The 20389-nt window shown below is 44.4% G+C and overlaps 2 long non-coding RNA genes across 2 annotated transcripts in view; one reads left to right on the top strand and one right to left on the bottom strand.

Moving 5' to 3' along the window:
• Window positions 1-20389, bottom strand: part of LOC134928068 (uncharacterized) — a 177168-nt gene that overhangs the window by 41011 nt on the left and 115768 nt on the right. The gene's annotated exons all lie outside the window — the stretch shown is intronic.
• LOC134928067 (uncharacterized) overlaps window positions 1-20389 on the top strand; it is a 284893-nt gene that overhangs the window by 227910 nt on the left and 36594 nt on the right. The window lies entirely within an intron of this gene.

The raw sequence follows: 20389 nt of genomic DNA, 5'->3' as shown, positions 1-20389 counted from the left end.
CAACAGAAGGGAAGCAAAAAAGGAATAAAGAAGAAGCAAAACAATCTACATAACCTTTGTGTATGTAGATAATGAGGGTATCATATACAGTATAACACTGAGTACAACCAAATAAGGTCGCACAATCCTGAAGTAAGTCTAAAGTTGGATAAGTAAAAGCTCTGAATTAACAAGTATCAACTGTAAACAATAGGCCCACCAAAAGGTGACACCAATAGAGGAACTACATAATATTTGAAGTCTGTAAATGATTTTGAAAACCCCTGATAAAGTCTTTGCCGATGAAAAGTGTTGGGTGATATACTGTTTGAGAATGAACTGCAACAAAGGTTTACCTGTGTTACAGTCATTTTTTATGCCACAATAGGCTGTTATTTTATTGCTATAAATGTTTAAAATAAACTGTTATACATTTTAATTACATTTTATTTGGTTGTACTCAATGTTATATATAATACCCTCATCATCTACTGTACCTACATGAAGGTTATAGAATAAGTATTTAAACAACAATTGATAAGTATAGGCGCCCCCTGAGAAACACCATTCAGATACCTTTCAAATAGGTTCCCCTCTGGCAGAGAACCATTCTTTGGGGCTTTGCTACCATACTCTAAGCTAATAAATATAAGGAAACCCCCCTTAGATACCCCTTCAAAATACCTGTGGGAGCAAACAAAAGTGCAGTATTGGCAACTAAATATCTATATACTAGGTGATTCATCACGCCCTACGGGCACTCTTCACACCGTCGTAAGGGGCTACGCCCCCTTAACTCTTGCACGCCCTTGTGGTGAAGGGGGTCCTGAGCCACCGCAGGTTGTGGAGGGGAGGAGTGGAGGTGCCGCGGATGGGGCCGGAGATACTGAGAGTGGGGAAGGGGCGGTAAATGCTTCTCCTGCTTCTCCTCCTGGAAGCAGCTAAGCTGCTGTCCTCCTTTTGGCAGTGGCTCTCCCGGAGACTCGCACAGCAGACAGTCACTATTGCTAGTGCTGGTGTCTCAACGCACTGCATTACAGGGAAGAAGATGCATTCCGGCGCTAAGGGCTGCTGGGAGCTGTAGTTTATTTATTGCGTCTACTTCCCTGTAATGAGGTGTGTTGGGACACCGGCACCAACAATAGTGACTGGCTGGCAGAACTGACTGACTTGCTGAATAAATGTAAAAGGTGAGAGTGCTGTGCAGTGTCAGTGACACTGCACACCCACTGCACTGCAGAGTACTGTCACCTTTTACATTGATTCAACGTCCAGACATTACCCTCCGCGATATCACTCACTCTGTCCATTACATTAGCCATCTCGGAGCTTCCAGGCCGGCAGACCAGGTGCTGAGTTGTGGAGTCAGGGGTTCTGGGGATCTGGGCGTGGCTGTGGGGGGAGGCACTTCTGTGACATCACGTGCAGAGGAGGCTCCGGGGCTCAGAGAGTACATGCCACAGGGAAAGCTTTGAAAGCCTTCCACTGTGCCGCTTTCATACACATCTATGCCGGTGGCCGCAGCAGCTTTTGTTCCACCTGCGCCGTGGCTAGGGAGTGGGGATTGTTGCAGCACAGAGACTTGCTGCAGATGCAGTAGCATACCCTCCAACTGTACCTTTTTGGCAGGTACAGTACCTTTTTTTTATGGTCTACCGATTTTTGGCTCTTCCAAACCTCCATTGAAAGTATAGAAAAAGGGGCATTGCCATGTCCCCTTATTGAATTTGTAGTGATTTTTATGTGCAAATTGTTGGAGGGTATGTTGCTGCAGAGTCAGTGGGCCTATTTTGAGGTGTGGACTGGAGCTGCAGCTCCATCAGACCCATTGTTAATCCTACTCTGGGAACACACAGCAGCCAAAGGGCAGAGCCTCCCATTGGATGTAACCTGTGTGGGAGGGCATGTCTCTCCCAATCAGCTGTGGACTGGGTGTGATAGACCTGCTGCTAACGCAATGAGAGCTCCTAGCCACACCCTGTGTTATCCACAGAGTTACAGATCTGGGCTATTATATAGGAGATTATATATATATATATAGTGGTGAGAGGGCTTGTGTCTCACCACAATTGCCCACATTTCTGTGGGATCAGCTCCTTCAAGAGAGAGGAAAACAAGACCTGCACATTCTGCACCTGCATTAGTAGTTTGGAACTCCGGAATTATATGAATTGCACAACTCCGAGTGAAAAAATAGAAGTCCGGGAATTCCAGCTCACCCATAGCCAGCAGGAAGTCAGAAGCAGGAGAGAAGTTTAAAACTCCGATACACCCACTGCACATTGCGCTGATGTCTTTTAGAGGCCATCAAGTAGGCTGCAGTTTTATAGTGCCAGGGACTTTGGATGTCGGCTGTACCAAGAGAGCATGGCAAGTGTGGCTGCAATGTGGATTTAAAGAAGAAAAAGTAAATCAACTTTAGGTAGCAGCAGATATATGTATATCTAAATCAACAAGCAGCACCACTTATATGCATTTGTGTTAAAATATTTGTTTAGTCAACACAAATTGTTATGCCATTTATATTCCCTATATAATATCATTTATTTAAAACCTGGTGCGGGAGTTTCTCTAACTCGAAAGTGTGGCTGCAAGCCATTGCTGCAGACTGATTACTGAGTACAACGAGTGTTAGCACTTTTTATGTTTGTGTTCTTATTTTCTGTTTAATCCTGTGTATTTTCAGGTTTAAGCCTGTGTATTCTATATATAGTGTCGGATGCCAGTAAAGACACTGGGGTCTATTTACTAAGCCTTGGATGGAGATAAAGTGGATGGAGATAAAGTACCAGTCAATCGGCTCCTAACTGTCATTTTTCAAACCCAATCTGTGACATGGCAGTAAGGAGCTGATTGGCTGGTACTTTATCTCCATCCAAAGCTTAGTAAAGGGACCCCATAGTGTTTTACCAGAAAACCTGCCTACTGAGTCCTTATTTCCAGTACCTGTTTTACAATGTATATATATATATATATATACACAGTATATATATATATATATAGATATAGATATATATATATATATATAAATAACAGGATTTTAATACCTACCGGTAAATCCTTTACTCCTAGTCCGTAGAGGATGCTGGGGTCCATTTCAATACCATGGGGTATAGACGGTTCCGCAGGAGCCATGGGCACTTTCAGACTTTTCTAGAGTGTGAACTGGCTCCTCCCTATATGCCCCTCCTCCAGACCTCAGTATAGGAACTGTGCCCAGGGAGACGGACATTTCGAGGAAAGGATTTACTTTTAAGTTAATGGTGAGATTCATACTAGCTCACACTTCAACCATGCCGCACACATGGCATTCAAAAAAACACATGCTAACGGGCATGAACAGTACAGCAACCGTGCTGAAAACATTTTTAATAAAATAACAACTGCAGGTAAAGTACGCACTGGGTTGGGTGCCCAGCATCCTCTATGGACTAGGAGAAAAAGATTTACCGGTAGGTCTTAAAATCCTGTTTTCTCATATGTCCCAGAGGATGCTGGGGTCCACTTCAGTACCATGGGGTTATACCAAAGCTCCAGTATGGGCAGGAGAGTGCGGATGACCCTGCAGCACCGATTGACCAAACTTGAGGTCCTCATCGGCCAAGGTGTCAAACTTGTAAAACTTAGCAAACGTGTTTGCCCCTGACCAAGTAGCTGCTTGGCAAAGTTGTAACGCCGAGACCCCCCGGGCAGCCGCACAGGATGAGCCCACCTTTCTAGTAGAAAGGGCATCCACCAAATTCGGTATCGGCAATCCTGCCGTGGAATGAGCATGCTGAATCGTACCTCTGATCCAGCACGCAATGGTCTGCTTAGAAGCAGGTCACCCAATCTTGTTGGGAGCATACAGGACAAACAGAGCCTCTGTTTTCCGTATCCGAGCTGTTCATGCGATATAAATTTTCAAAGCTCTGACCACATCCAGAGACTTTGATGCAGCGAAGGTGTCAGTAGCCACTGGCACCACAATCGGTTGGTTTATATGGAAAGAAGAAACCACCTTCGGAAGAAATTGCTGACGAGTTCTTAACTCAGCCCTATCTTCATGGAAGATCAAGTAAGGACTCTTGTGAGACAAGGCCCCTAACTCAGACACCCTCCTTGCGGATGCCAAGGCCAACAGCATGACCACTTTCCAAGTGAGAAACTTCAGCTCCATCTCCTGTAGAGGTTCAAACCAATCCGATTGAAGGAACTGCAACACCACATTAAGATCCCATGGTGACACTGGAGGCACAAATGGAGGTTGGATGTGCAGAACCCCTTTCACGAATGTCTGAACTTCTGGAAGGGAGGCCAATTGTTTCTGAAAGAAAACGGACAAAGCCGAAATCTGGACCTTGATTGAACTCAATTTTAGGCCCGCATCCACACCTGCCTGCAGAAAATGGAGTAAACATCCTAACTGAAACTCTTCCGTAGGAGCCTTCTTGGATTCAAACCAAGACACATATTTTCTCCAGATACGGTGGTAATGTTTAGACGTTTCTCCTTTCCTGTCCTGAATCAGAGTGGGAATGACTTCTTTGGGAATACCCTTTCGGGCTAGGATCCGGCGCTCAGCAGCCAGCCGCAGTCAGTCTTGATACACGCACGGCCCCTGCTGCAGCAGGTCCTCGCGAAGAGGAAGAGGCCGAGGATCTTCTATGAACAACTCCTGAAGATCTGGATACCAAGTTCTCCTTGGCCAGTCTGGGACAATGAGGATCGCTCGAACCCCTGTTCTCCTTATGATCTTGAGCACTTTTGGAATTAGTGGAAGTGGAGGAAAGACATACACCGACCGAAACACCCACTGGGTCACCAGTGCATCCACTGCTATTGCTTGAGGGTCTCTCGACCTGGAACAATATCTCTGAAGCTTCTTGTTGAGATGAGATGCCATCATGTCTACTTGAGGAACTCCCCAAAGACCTGACACCTCTGTGAAGACTTCTTGGTGGAGGCCCCATTCTCCTGGATGGAGATCGTGTCTGCTGAGGAAGTCTGCTTCCCAGTTCTCCACTCCCGGAATGAAAATTGCCGACAGAGCTCTTGCATGTCTTTCTGCCCAAATGAGGATCTTTGTCACCTCTGCCATTGCTGCTCTGCTTTTTGTTCAGCCCTGACAGTTTATGTACGCGACTGCTGTTACATTGTCCGACTGGATCTGTACGGGTTGATCTTGAAGAAGATGCCCCGCTTGTAGAAGACTGTTGTAAATGGCTCTCAACTCAAAAACGTTTATGTGAAGACAAGTTTCCTGACTTGACCATCTTCCTTGGAAGCTTTCTCCCTGTGTGACTGACCCCCAGCCTCGGAGACTTGCATCCGTGGTTACTAGGACCCAGTCCTGAATCCCAGACCTGCGTCCCTCTAGTAGGTGAGAACTGTGTAGCCACCACAGGAGCGAAATTCTGGCTTTGGATGACAGGATTATCTTTCGGTGCATGTGTAGGTGGGATCCAGACCACTTGTCCAGCAGGTCCCATTGGAATACTCTGGCATGTAATCGGCCAAATTGTATGGCCTTGTAGGCCGCTACCATCTTCCCCAACTCCCGAATGCATTGATGAATCGACACTCTTGTTGGTTTCAGAATTTGTTTGACCATTCTCTGAATTTCCAGAGCCTTTTCTGCTGGAAGAAATACCCTCTGTACTTCTGTGTTCAGTATCATCCCCAGAAAAGACAATCTTGTTGTCGATTCCAATTGTAACTTTGGAAAACTTATGATCCAACCGTGATGTTGAAGTACTGTCAGGGAGAGTGCTATGTTCTGCACCAACTTTTCCCTGGATCTCGCTTTTATCAGGAGATCTTTCATGTCAGGAATTATATTGACTCCTTGTTGTCGAAGGAGGACCATCATCTCCTGCTATCACCTTGGTGAAAACCCTCGGTGCCATGGAAGGTCCGAACGGCAACGTCTGAAATTGGTAATGACAATTCTGTATTGCGAATCTCAGATAAGCTTGATGTGGAGGATAAATGGGAACGTGTAAGTAGGCATCTTTTATGTCTACTGACACCATGAAGTCCCCCTCCTCCAGACTGGGAACCATTGCCCTCAGGGATTCCATCTTGAACTAGAACCTTTGCAGATAGAGATTCAGAGTATACAGGTTTAGAATCGGTATGACCAAGCCGTCCGGCTTCGGAACCACGAATAGGGTTGCAATAAACCCTTCTCTTTCTTGTAACAAGGGAACCAGGACAAAAACTTGATCCTGACACAATTTTGTATTGCTGCTGCCACCACTTCCCTGTCTGGGATAGAAGCTGGTAAGGTCGATTTGAAAATACGGCCTGGGGAAATGTCTTGAAACTCCAGTTTGTACCCGTGGGACTCTATTTGTATGACCCATGGGTCTAGGCCAGATTGAACCCAGAACTTACTGAAGAGTTTCAGACATGCCCCCACCTGAGCGGACTCCCGCAAGGGAGCCCCAGCATCATGCTGAAGATTTGGCAGGAGCAGAGGTTGATTTCTGCTCCTGTGATCCTGGAGATGCTGTGGACTTTATTTCCTTTTCCCCTTTCTTTACCCACAAAGAAAGGGGAACCTTTACCCTTTTTTGTAATTTTTGGGCCAAAATGACTGCATCTGAGAGTGATGTGTCTTTTTCGCTGGCGCAGGAGCAATAGGCAAGAATGACGACTTACCTGCGGTAGCCGCAGAAACTAAAGCATCCAGCCCATCTCCAAATAAGGACTCACCTTAATACGGGAGAGCCTCCATATTCCTTTTGGAATCTGCATCAGCCTTCCATTGGCGAACCCACAACGCCCTCCGTGCTGAGATTGCATGGTAGCGGCTCTTGATCCCAAGAGACCAATATCTTTCATGGTTTCTAACATGTACGCAGCAGCGTCTTTGATATGACCTAACGTTAGGAGTATCTCATCTCTATCTATTGTGTCAATGTCTAATGACAAGTTTTCTGACCACTTTTCAATAGCACCACTCACCCACGCACAGGCAATGGTAGGCCTGAGTAGTGTTCCATTGGCCACATAAATAGATTACAATGTAGACTCCAATTTGCGGTATGCCAGCTCCTCAAGTGAAGCCAACCCAGGTGCAGGGAGAAACACCTTTTTCCTTTAATCGTGACAGGGCACTGACTAAAATGGGGGGTGACTCCCACCTTTTCCTGTCCTCTGCATGGAAAAAGCTAAGCTGCCTGACTTCTTTTGGGAATCTGAAATTTATTTTCGGGTTAACCAGACTCCCTCCAAGAGACTGGTCAGCTCATGAGGTGGAGGGAAAGTTACATTACTTCTTTACTAAAGTAAGCCTGCTCCTGTGGTAAAGGTGTGGGCCCCGTAACTTCTAATATCTCCTTTATAACTAAAAACATGTTTTGAATGTTTTTCGCTAACTTAGCACCTATTCCCCTGGAATCACTAGTGTCGACACAGGAATCAGCGTCCGTGCAAAAGTTTATGTGACCCAGAGGGGCCCCCTGTGGATGAAAAGCAGAACTATTAAAAATCACATCTTCAACAGATTATTTTCAGTTGTCTGCATGAGACTCATACTTATCCAATCTCTTACTGATATGATTCACACTATCACGTAAATCTTTCACCCAGTCAGGCTCTTGGTGACACATTACAACTCTGTGTCCCTAACATGGCTCCCACAGAGGGAGAGCTCCCTGCCTCAGACATGTCACACACATGCACAATCACACTACAGACTTATAGGGGCTTATAGGGGACAGACCCACAGTAAAATCTGTCAGAGGGACAGAGAAAAAACATTGCCAGTCCGCAACTCAGTGCTTAAATAAAAAATCCCTGTGTCGTGTACTTTGTACACAGAGACTTTCCGCTCTATATATATTGTCAATAATAGGTTACAATACCACAATATACACTCCCCCCCCCCCTTTTTGCACTCTGATACTAAAATCATAAGTTGAGAGGAGGATCAGCGTTTCTTCCCTTGCTTTTTGCTGGTAGAAAATGGCGCTGAGCAGTGTGCTGGATGCCTGAGGAAGAAGCCCCGCCCCTTGCAATGGCGCATTTTTCCTCAGCAAACATGAGGTAATATTTATACTGGCGGGGGTGTAGGATTGTGCCACGGCATAATATGCTACTTTTGTCAGTGTAAGAGTAGGTTTTCATGCTGCCCAGGGCGCCCCCCCCCCCCCCCCCCGCGCCCTGCACCCTGCTGTGCGCGGTGTATGGGTAGCATGTCCGCGCAGCGTTCCCGCTCGCTGCGCGGTACCTTGAGGTCCCTCTTACAGATCTCTGGTAATAATACTCACGCGTCTTCTGACGGCGTGCTGTGGGAGTGAGCGCATAGCCGCAGCTAGTGTTCAGTACCCTTCAGGAGCTAATGGTGTCCTGTCAGCAAGAAGCAGAGCCATGAAACTATTTAGGAAGTTGGTTCCTACTTCTTCCCCCTAAGTCCCACGAAGCAGGGAGACTGTTGCCAGCAGTCTCCCTGAAAATAAAAAACCTAACAAAGTCTTTTCAGTGAAACTCAGTAGAGCTCCACTGGAGTGCGACCAGTCTGCCTGGACACATTTTCTAAACTGAGGCCTGGAGGAGGGGCATAGAGGGAGGAGCCAGTTCACATTCTAGAAAAGTCTTCAAGTGCCCATAGCTCCTGCGGAACCGTCTATACCCCATGGTACTGAAGTGGACCCCAGCATCCTCTAGGACGTATGAGAAATAAATATATATATATATATATATATATATATACATACACCCATACGGAATGAACATTCTCTTAACCAAAGGTTGCACATGTATGTGAGTACCGTGTTGAGAATACCAGAGAACAACCAACTGCTTCTGGTGGTACCCAGGATAAACAGCAGGAGTGTACAGCTGCAGCAAATTCCCTGACAGTATTGCTGGATGCCAAGAGATCTGCTATTTGTAAGTTGCATGTGTCAAAAGGGAGCATTGTACTATATTTTTCACAGTGTAGGATGACTTGTATTCCAGGGTGTCACACTGGGGGTAATTCAGACTGAATCGCTGCAGCGGCAGTGATCGCAGTCTTAATTACTTTGTGGAGTGTGCACGCGCCGCGCCGCACTGTGCATGCGCACCCCAGGAGCCCAGTGAGATGCTATCAGCATCTAACTGGCTGCGATCACTTCTGCCTGATTGACAGGCAGAGGCAAAAGGGGACGTGACAATGGCGTTAGAACGCTGTTGGTGGGGTGCAGTTCGGACAATTGAGGCATGTCTGGACCACTGGGTGAGGCGGGCTGCGGTAGCTGCGTGGCACCACATGCAGCCGCTGTGACCCGGGACACGGCCAGTAGCTCCCTGCCAGAGTGCAGGGGCTGCGCTGGCAGGGAGGTACTTGTCAGGTACAAAAGCATCTCCGCTGCCGTGCGGTGCTTTTGTACCTGTGCAGGGGGGAGCAGCGCCTGACATGCGGCGTGGACTAGCCCTGTGCTGGGCGTCCCCCCGCATGTCAGAGTAAATGATTGTACATGTGCTGAATATATCACATATAAAATCAACTCTGAATTACCCCCATTGTTTTATGTTTATGCAGAGGCGTTACTTACCATGGTGACACCCGGTGCGCTTTGTAAAAAGGGGATGAGGCCTCATGAGAAGGCGTGGCCTCAAAGGAAAGGGCATGGTTATGCATTCTGGACCCCGTTTACGTCATTCAGGGGGTCCAAGAGATGCGGACTGCTACAGGGTACTGCTTTAGTTGCAGTTTCATCTTCTGCACTATGACAGGAGCTGAGTGCTGCATGCGTTTTGGTGTCACCCATCTGCTGGTGACACCCGGGGCGAGCGACACCCCACACCCTTTCTGATGCCACTGTGTTTATGGGTACCAGCTGATGATTTTTCTACTCTGAGAAATTCTGCTGTCTCTGAGGTTGAAAACTGCACTTGGCAGTTAAAGCAAGTGTGGTAAAAAGTTTGTTCTTCTCTGCCATGTTAAGCAATGTGCTGTTCAACGGGCATGGTCATTCCAACAAGTTTAAAGTCATATAGGATTTGGATTTCAGTAAAAAGTATAAGGGTTCCAGACAAATTACAGTCTAGATGCATTGGTTCCTACAAGAGTAGATTATAAATACAGTGTCTGATCATTTGGATTTACCATCATCTCTCTGATGAAACTGGAAACTCCAGAGAAACACATCAGAATGCTTTACATTGGAAAACTATCTCGATTATATTGCTGACAGCAAGTGCATAGTACAAATTTCAGAGTTCTGAAATCTCAAGGACTCAGATCTCAGATTGGATTCATGTGAGAACACACTATAGATACAAGCATTGATCACGGAATATATACAAGCTTAACTCACCACAGCCTTGAGCAATAGTCAGCTTCATTGCAAATGGAGCAACACTCAGCTTCATTGTAAATGGATTGGAGCTGGATTTTAAAATATACTCCAGGACAAATGGTGAGAAATACTGGTCTCATTTAAATTAGAGATGTGCGGCGGGCACTTCTCGTGTTTTGTGTTTTGGTTCTAATTCCCTGCTCGTGTTTTGGTTTTGGCTTGGTTTAGCCAAAACCACCCTTTTGTGTTTTGGTTTTGGATCTGGATGATTTTTGAAAAAACATAAAAACAGCTAAAATCACAGAATTTGTGGGTAATTTTGATCCTATGGTATTATTAACCTCAATAACATTCATTTCCACTCATATCCAGTCTATTCTGAACACCGCAAACCTCACAATATTGTTTTTAGGCCAAAAGGTTGCACCAAGGTGGCTGTATGACTAAGCTAAGCGGCACAAACACCTGGCCCATCTAGGAGTGGCATGCAGTGGGAGACAGGATGGCAGATTTAAAAAATAGGCCCCAAACAGCACATCATGCAAAGAAGAAAAAGAAGTGCACCGAGACTGCATTATGACTAAGCTAAGCGACACAACCACCTGGCCCATCTAGTAGTGGCATGCAGTGGCTGAATGTCAAAAGTGGCCCGCAATTTTTCAGTACACTGACAGCATCTCCAGCACGCCCCTGTCATTTTTCAAACATTCTGCAATTGGTGGACTTATATGGCAGTACCCCTGGATTAATACAGCAGTACCCTTGGACTTATACGGCAGTGTCAGACAGGATGGCACTTCAAAAAACCATGCCCCAAACAGCACATGATGCAAAGATGAAAAAGAGGTGCACCAAGGTTGCTGTATGACTAAGCTAAGCAACACAAGTGGCCCATCTGGGGGTGGCACTGCAGTGTCAGACAGGAGGGCAGATATGAAAAAAGGCCCCAAACAGCACATCATGCAAAGATGTAAAAGAGGTGCAATGAGGTAGATGTATGACTAAGCTAAGTGACACAAATAATTGGCCCATCTAGGAGTGGCACTGCAGTGTCAGACAGGAGGGCACTTAAAAAAAAATAGTACCCAAACAGCACATCATGCCAAGAAGTGAAAGAGGGCAATGATGTAGCTGTATGACTAAGCTAAGCGACACAAGTGTGCAGCACAAACACCTGGCCCATCTAGGGTTGGCACTGCAGTACCACTGCACTAATGGTGGATATCAGACGCACGTCTAACACCAGCATAGTTGTTATGGCTTCAGTAATCCACTTTGCAACAGGGTATATATATATATATATATATATATATATATACGGCAGTATCATTGGACTGGATTTATACGCCAGTACCACTGTAATTATACAGCAGGATCACTGTATTTATACGGCAGGATCATTGTAATTATACGGCAGGATCATTGTAATTATACGGCAGGATCACTGTAATTATACAGCAGGATTACTGGAATTATACGGCAAGATCACTGTAATTATACAGCAGGATTACTGGAATTATTCGGCAAAATCACTGGAATTATATGGCAGGACTACTGGAATTATACGGCAGGATCCCTGTAATTATACGGCAGGATTACTGGAATTATACAGCAGGATCACTGGAATTATACGGCAAAATTACTGGAATTATACGGCAGGATTACTGGAATTATACGGCAGGATCACTGGAATTATACGCCAGTACCACTGGAATTATACAGCAGGATTACTGGAATTATACGGCAGGTTCACTGTAATTATACGGCAGGATTACTGGAATTTTACGGCAGGATCACTGGAATTATACGGCAGGATTACTGGAATTATACAGCAGGATTACTGGAATTATACGGCAGGATTACTGGAATTATACGGCAGGATTACTGGAATTATACGGCAGGATTACTGGAATTATACGGCAGGATTACTGGAATTATACGGCAGGATTACTGGAATTATACGGCAGGATTACTGGAATTATACGGCAGAATCACTGGAATTTTACGACAGTACCACTGTAATTATACGGCAGGATTACTGGAATTATACGGCAGGATTACTGGAATTATACGGCAGGATCACTGTAATTATACACCAGTACCACTGCAATTATACGGCATGATTACTGAAATTATACGGCATGATCACTGGATTTATACGGCAGTCCAGGTGGACATATACGGCAGTCCAGGTGGACATATATGGCAGTACCGCTGGACATATACGGCAGGATCACTGGACATATACGGCAGCACTGGGACACCACCACTGGACTGATGCAGGACAACACAGCACCACTGCAATGCACTGGATTTATACAGCAGCACTGTACATATGGCTGCAGAGGACACAACCACTGTGACTGGACTGATGCAGCACAACACACCACCACTGGACTGATGCAGCACAACACAGCACCACTGGACTGGATTTACACAGCAGCACTGGACATATGGCAGCAGAGGACACCACCACTGTGACTGGTCACTGGACTGACTGATGCACAGGACACTACCACTGGTCTGATGCAGGTCAACACAGCAACACTGTAAGGGACTTATTATACAGCAGCACTGAGTGGACATATGACAGCAGAGGACGCCACCACTGTGACCGGACTGATGCAGCACAATACACCACCACTGAACTGATGCAGCACAACACAGCACCCTACACAGTAGCACTGGACATATGGCAGCAGAGGACACAACCACTGTGACTGGTCACTGGACTGACTGATGCACAGGACACTACCACTGGTCTGATGCAGGACAACACAGCAACACTGTAAGGGACTTATTATACAGCAGCACTGGACATATGGCATCAGAGGACACCACCACTGTGACTGGACTGATGCAGCACAATACACCACCACTGAACTGATGCAGCACAAAACAGCACCCTATACAGCAGCACTGGACATATGGCAGCAGAGGACACAACCACTGTGACTGGACAGATGCAGCACAAGACATGGACACTGAGGACACTGAGAGAACAGAGACACGTCCTCTCTCTACACTCTCCAATGCCGGAGTGAAAATGGCGGCGACACGCAGGTCCTTATATGGAATCTAAACCTCATGAGAATCCGACAGCGGGATGATGACGTTTTGCCTCATTCTGGTTTCCGAGTCAGGCGGGAAAACCCGAGACTGACTCGGATCCGGGCTCGTGACGTGGAGTCCGGTAGGGTTTGGTTCTCTGAGAACCGAACCCGCTCATTTCTAATTTAAATGTAAGGCTTCTCTATAGTAAGTTTAGCCCTACTGTATATGGGTGGTCATTCCGAGTTGTTCGCTAGCTGCATTAGTTCGCTGTGCAGCGATGAGGCAAAAAAACTGCATTTCTGCGCATGCGTATGCGGCACAATCGCACACGCAATGTACTATTACAATGAACTATGTAGTTTCACACAGGGTCTAGCTAAGCTTTTCATTCGCACTGGTTGCCGCAGAGTGATTGACATGAAGTGAGCATTTCTGGGTGGCAACTGACCATTTTCAGGGAGTGTTCGAAAAAACGCAAGCGTGCCAGGAAAAACGCAAGCGTGGCTGGGCGGACGCAGGGTGTGTTTGTGATGTCAAAACAGGAATTGAACAGTCTGAAGTGATCGCAAGCGCTGAGTAGGTTTTGAGCTACTCAGAAACTGCAAAAAAAACTTTGTAGCCGCTCTGCGATCCTTTCGTTCGCACTTCTGCTAAGCTAAAACACACTCCCAGTGGGAGGTGGCATAGCATTTGCACGGCTGCTAAAAACTGCTAGCGAGCAATCAACTCGGAATGACCACCATGGTTTTAACAAGTGTGGATGTGGTTGAATTTTATATAATTTTAATAATAAATTATACATTTTGCATGTTAGTATTTGTCTTTGTGGGTCATTGGCATAGGATATTGGTGTAGTCCCCATCATTTTCTGTTCTACTTTTTTCAAGTTTGACTGTTTACAGAATTAGCTACTCCTAATAGAAGCTGATGTGACAAGACACCATGTAGAGATCATGTTTAAACTTTAAAATCTGTACTTGACATTTATTTTATTTACACTACTGTATATTTGTTTTCTATTTATCTGTACTGTTTGCTGAACTATTAATAAAACTGTAAGCCATGTGTTTAGTTTTTTGTATTAACTTGTTATTATTGTTTAGGCGTTGACACCTATCTGTGTCGGCAATCTCTCTTTTGCTCTTGTACAAAAAAGTGAATCATGTTTTTTTTTCTATAAAACCATTTGTTAAGAAGTTTTTCTGCACATCTGGCATGCTAGTACAGTTCTGAATCTGTGTAGTTAGTTAATATCCCTTTCAATCAGATGTTTTTTTGAACACTTTTGAAAAAAGTATTATTGTGCAACTTTTCAAAATGTGTGGAAATTCTTAACTCATTTTCAGATTTGTCTAAGAAGACTAACATCTGCTTATTATTTGTAGGGGTTAAAAGTCAAATAATGTTGTTATTATTATTTATGAATGCAATATAATTACCAAGACCAATTATTACTACAGGTTGAGTATCCCTTATCCAAAATGCTTGGGACCAGAGGTATTTTGGATATCGGATTTTTCCGTATTTTGGAATAATTGCATACCATAATGAGATATCATGGTGATGGGACCTAAATATAAGCACAGAATGCATTTATGTTACATATACACCTTATACACACAGCCTGAAGGTCATTTTAGTCAATATTTTTTATATCTTTGTACATTAAACAAAGTGTGTGTACATTCACACAATTCATGTATGTTTCATATACACCTTATACACACAGCCTGAAGGTCATTTTAGTCAATATTTTTTATATCTTTGTACATTAAACAAAGTGTGTACATTCACACAATTCATTTATGTTTCATATACACCTTATACACACAGCCTGAAGGTCATTTTAGTCAATATTTTTTATAACTTTGTACATTAAACAAAGTGTGTGTACATTCACACAATTCATGTACGTTTCATATACACCTTATACACACAGCCTGAAGGTTATTTTAGTCAATATTTTTTATAACTTTGTACATTAAACAAAGTGTGCACATTCACACAATTCATGTATGTTTCATATACACCTTATACACACAACCTGAAGGTCATTTAATACAATATTTTTAATAACTTTGTGTATTAAACAAAGTTTGTGTACATTTATTTATCAAAAAACAAAGGTTTCACTATCTCACTCCCACTCAAAAAAGTCCGTATTTCGGAATATTCCGTATTTCGGAATATTTGGATATGGGATACTCAACCTGTATAACTATTAGTGAAATATTAGAATCATGGTTCCAAATGTAAACTTTTTTCCCCATTATCCTAATACATTAATGCTTTGTTTTGTAGATGTCCCTATTGAAAGTCCCATATACTGGATTTAGAATCTTTTAAGTAATTACATTGCAAAATTAAATGAAAAGCTTTCCTAAAAAAGTTAATGTATTTTTCAGAAGTAATGGGGTGAGGGAGAGGGTGGTGGTGGGGGGAGGGGGAGGGAGGTGTTGGGATGTAAACACTCTCCCTTTATCAGACATTACTCATAACTTATGAATGTATACAATGAAAAAAATGAGCAACAGGTACTCCTAATTCCAGGTTGCCCCTAAAAGATATTAATTACATAATAGAAAAATGTATAAAATGAATATATTTACAAATAAGTATATGGACTATGTACAGTTTATACATTGTCAAACCAATGCTTGAATCACTAGCCTCTACTCGAAAATCATGTCCCCAGTATGTTTGGTAAGATGCTGATAGAAAATAATTATCTGTTTTTAGGATGGTAACACTTCTAAACATCACAAAATCCTTTTTAGAACAGCAAATGTGTTAAATCAGGGTTATGGCATGTCTTGTTATCTGTATCATCAACTGTCTCCAAACATTAGGAATATTGCACCTGAGTGTAAATTCTTCATCAATTTTCCCAGAAAGCAGTACTGACCCTCATTTGGTATACACAATGATAAAACTGTATACAAAGTATTGATTATACAGACAATAATTATACACTTTTTGTGTTTTGGTTTTGGATCTGGATCCCAGCTTGTGTTTTAGATCTGGATTGGTTTTGCCAAAACCACCCTTTCGGGTTTTGGTTTTTGTTTTGGCTCTGGATGATTAAAAAAAAAACAGCCAAAATCACAGAATTTGGAGTTAATTTTGATCCAACGGTATTACTAACCTCAATAACGTTAATTTCCACTCATTTCCAGTCTATTCTGAACATCTGACACCTCACAATATTGCTTTTAGGCCAAAAGGTTGCACAGAGGTCACTGGATGACCAAGCTAAGCGACCCAAGTGGGCGGCACAAACACCTGGCCCATCTAGGAGTGGCACTGCAGTATCAGACAGGATGGCACTTTTAAAAACTAGGCCTTAAAGAGCACATAATACAAAGAAAAAAAAGAGGTGCAATGAGGTCGTTGGATGACTAAGCTAAGCGACCCAAGTGGGCAGCACAAACACCTGGCCCATCTAGGAGTGGCACTGCAGTATCAGACATAATGGCACTTTTAAAAATTAGACCCCAAAGAGCACATAATGCAAAAAAGAAAAAGAGGTGCAACGAGATCACTGAATGACTAAGCTAAGCGACACAAGTGGGCGGCACAAACACCTGGCCCATCTAGGAGTGGCACTGCAGTGTCAGACAGAATGGCACTTTTAAAAACTAGGCCCCAAAGAGCACATAATGCAAATAAAAAATAAGAGGTGCAAGATGGAATTGTCCTTGGGCCCTCCCACCCATCCTTATGTTGTATAAACAGGACATGCACACTTTAACAAACCAATCATTTTAGCGACAGGGTCTGCCACACGACTGTGGCTGAAATTATTAGTTTGTTTGGGCCCACACAAAAAAAGAAGCAACTAATCCCCCCTTCAAAAGAAGAAATTAGTCTCTCCTTGCACAAACTGGCTCTACAGAGGCAAGATGTCATCCTCATCCTCCGATTCCTCACCCCTTTCAGTGTGTACAATCTCCTTCTCACAGATTATTAATTTGTCCCCACTGGAATCCACCATCACAGGTTCCTGTGTACTTTCTGGAGGCAATTGCTGGTAAATGTCTTCCTGGAGGAATTTATAATTCATTTTGATGAACATCATCTTCTCCACATTTTGTGGAAGTAACCTCCTACGCCGATCGCTGACAATGTTACCGGCTGCACTAAACTCTCTTTTGGAGTACACACTTGAGAGGGGGGGGGGGGGGCAACTTAGGTAAAATATAGCCAGTTTGAGCAAGGGCCTCCAAATTGCCTCTTTATCCTGCCAGTATACATATGGACTGTCTGACATGGCTACTTGGATGCTGTCATCGATATAATCCTCCACCATTCTTTCAATGGTGACAGCATCATATGTAGTGACAGTAGACAAGTTAGTAATCGTTGACAGGTCCTTCAGTCTGGACCAGATGTCAACACTTGCTCCTGACTTCCCTGAATCACCACCAGCGGGTGGGCTAGGAAATTTTATCCTTTTCCTCGCAGCCCCAGTTGAGGGAGAAAATGAAGGAGGAGCTTGAGTTGACAATTTTCTCAACAGCATGTCTTTGCACCTCTGCAGACTTGTGTCTGCCAGAAAGAGAGATACAATGTAGGCTTTAAACCTAGTTTCGAGCACGGTGGCCAAAATGTATTGCTCTGATTTCAACAGATTGACCACCATTGAATCCTGGCAAAATGAATGAAGGGCTCTATCCACAAGTCCCACATACTTAGCGGAATCGCTCTGTCTTAGCTCCTCCTTCAATTTCTCCATCTGCTTCTGCAAAAGCCTGATGAGGGGAATGACCTGACTCAAGCTGGCAGTGTCTGAAGTGACTTCATGTGTGGCAAGTTCGAAGGGTTGGAGAACCTTGCAAAACATGGAAATCATTCTCCACTGCACTTGAATTATTTATTTATTCTGTATTTATTACCAGTTATTTATATAGTGCACGCATATTCCGCAGCGCTTTACAGAGAATATTTGCCTATTCACATCAGTCCCTGCCCCAGTGGAGCTTACAATCTAGATTCCCTACGACATGTACACACAGACGCATTCACTAGGGTTAATTTTGTTGGGAGCCAATTAACCTACTAGTACATTTTTAGATTGTGGGAGGAAACTGGAGAACCCGGAGGAAACCCATGCAGGTACGGGGAGAATATACAAACTCCATACAGTTAGGGCCATTGTAGGAATTGTACCCATGACCTCAGTGCTGTGAGGCAGTAATGCTAACCATTACACCATCCGTACTGCATCAGGTGCATTCCCCCTCCTTTGCCTATATCAGAGGTGGATGTATAGGCTTGAATGGCCTTTTTCTGCTCCTCCATCCTCTGAAGGATATAGAGTGTTGAATTCCACCTCGTTACCACCTCTTGCTTCAGGTGATGGCAGGGTAAGTTCAGGAGTGTTTGCTGGTGATCCAGTCTTTGGCACGCAGTGGCTGAATGTCGAAAGTGGGCCGCAATTTTGAGGCCACCGACAGCATCTCTTGCATGCCCTTGTCATTTTAAAAAAAAATCTGCACCACCAAATTAATTGTATTTGCAAAACAAGGGCTGTGCTTGAATTTGGCCAGTTGTAAAGCATTCACAATATTGGTGGCATTGTCCGATATCACAAATCCCCAGGAGAGTCTAAGTGGGGTAAGCCATTGTGTGATGATGTCCCTCCGAAAGAGGTTGTCAGCGGTGTGCCTCTTACGGAAGCCAGTGATACACAACGTAGCTTGGTGCCGCTGCTGTTGTAGCTGCGGGAGGCAATACATCTACCCAGTGGGCTGTCACAGTCATGTAGTCCTTAGTTTGCCCTGCTCCACTTGTCCACATGTCCGTGGTTTAGTGGACAGTGGGTACAACCGCATTTTTCAGGACACTGAGGACACTTTTCTTAATATCCCTGTACAGTCCGGGAATCGCTTTCCTAGAGAAGTGGAATCTAGACAGGATTTGGTACCGGGGACACAGTACGTCCATCAACTGTCTAAATCCCACTGCACCAATGGAAGATGCCTGATGCACGTCCAACACCGGCATAGTTGTTATGGCCTCAGTAATCCGCTTTGCAAAGGGTGACTGCTGTCATATTTCATCTTCCTCACAAAGGGCTGTTGTACAGTCAATTGCTTATTTGAAGTAGTACAAGTGGTATTCCAACTTCCCCTCTGGGATGACGAACAACTCCCAGAAGCAACAACAGCAGCGGCAGCAGCAGCAGTAGGCGTACCACTCAAGGATCCTCCAGAGGAATCCCGGTTAGTAGAGGACTTGTCAGTCATTCCAGTGACATGGCCTGCATGACTACTGATGTTCCTGACTGAGGAGGAAATTGACGTTGAGGGAGTTGGTAGTGCGGCTTGCAGGAGCTTGGGTACAAGAGGAAGAAGGGATTTAGGTGTCAGTGGACTGCTTACGCGCTTACCCAAAGTTTCTGAACTTGACAATGACTTATGATGAATATGCTGCAGGTGCTTATAAGGGAGGATGTTCCTAGTTAGTTAATGTCCTTACCCCTACTCATTACGGATTGACAAAGGCAACACATGGTTTGACACCGGATTTGTGGAGAAATAATTCCACACCGAAGAGGTGGGTTTTTGGTATTTTGCCCAGGCATGACAATAGGCTAACTGTCTCCACTGGTGCCTTATTCAAGCATCCACTGGTGCCTTATTCAAACAAACCACATCACCATCAGAATCCTCATCGTCAACTTCCTTCTCAGCGCCAGCAACACCTATATCCTCTTCATCCTGGTGTACCTCTACAGTGACATCCTCAATCTCAATATCAGCAACTGGACTGCCGGTGCTCTTGCTAGCACTTGCAGGGTGTGTGAAAATGGTGGTAGGAGCCTCCTCTTTCCATACAGTCTTGCGAAGGTCAGGCCTAGACATCACAACTGCAGACACACTTGGACTCTCCTTGGGGATTTGTGATATCTCTGAACGCACAGTTGTATTTTCCTGTGCTTTAACAGGCTTAATGTTTTAACATTTTTGAGAGGGAGGAGGCTTCCATCCTTATGAGAAGCTGAGCCACCAGTCATGAACATAGGCCAAGGCCTTAGCCTTTCCTTTCCACTTCGTGTCGTGAATGGCATATTGCAAATT

This window comes from Pseudophryne corroboree, chromosome 5 (assembly GCF_028390025.1).
Source record: "Pseudophryne corroboree isolate aPseCor3 chromosome 5, aPseCor3.hap2, whole genome shotgun sequence".
Classification (NCBI taxonomy): Eukaryota; Metazoa; Chordata; class Amphibia; order Anura; family Myobatrachidae; genus Pseudophryne; species Pseudophryne corroboree.
Note: the sequence above shows the minus strand (reverse complement) of the source record. Positions and strands in the feature narration are given on the sequence as shown.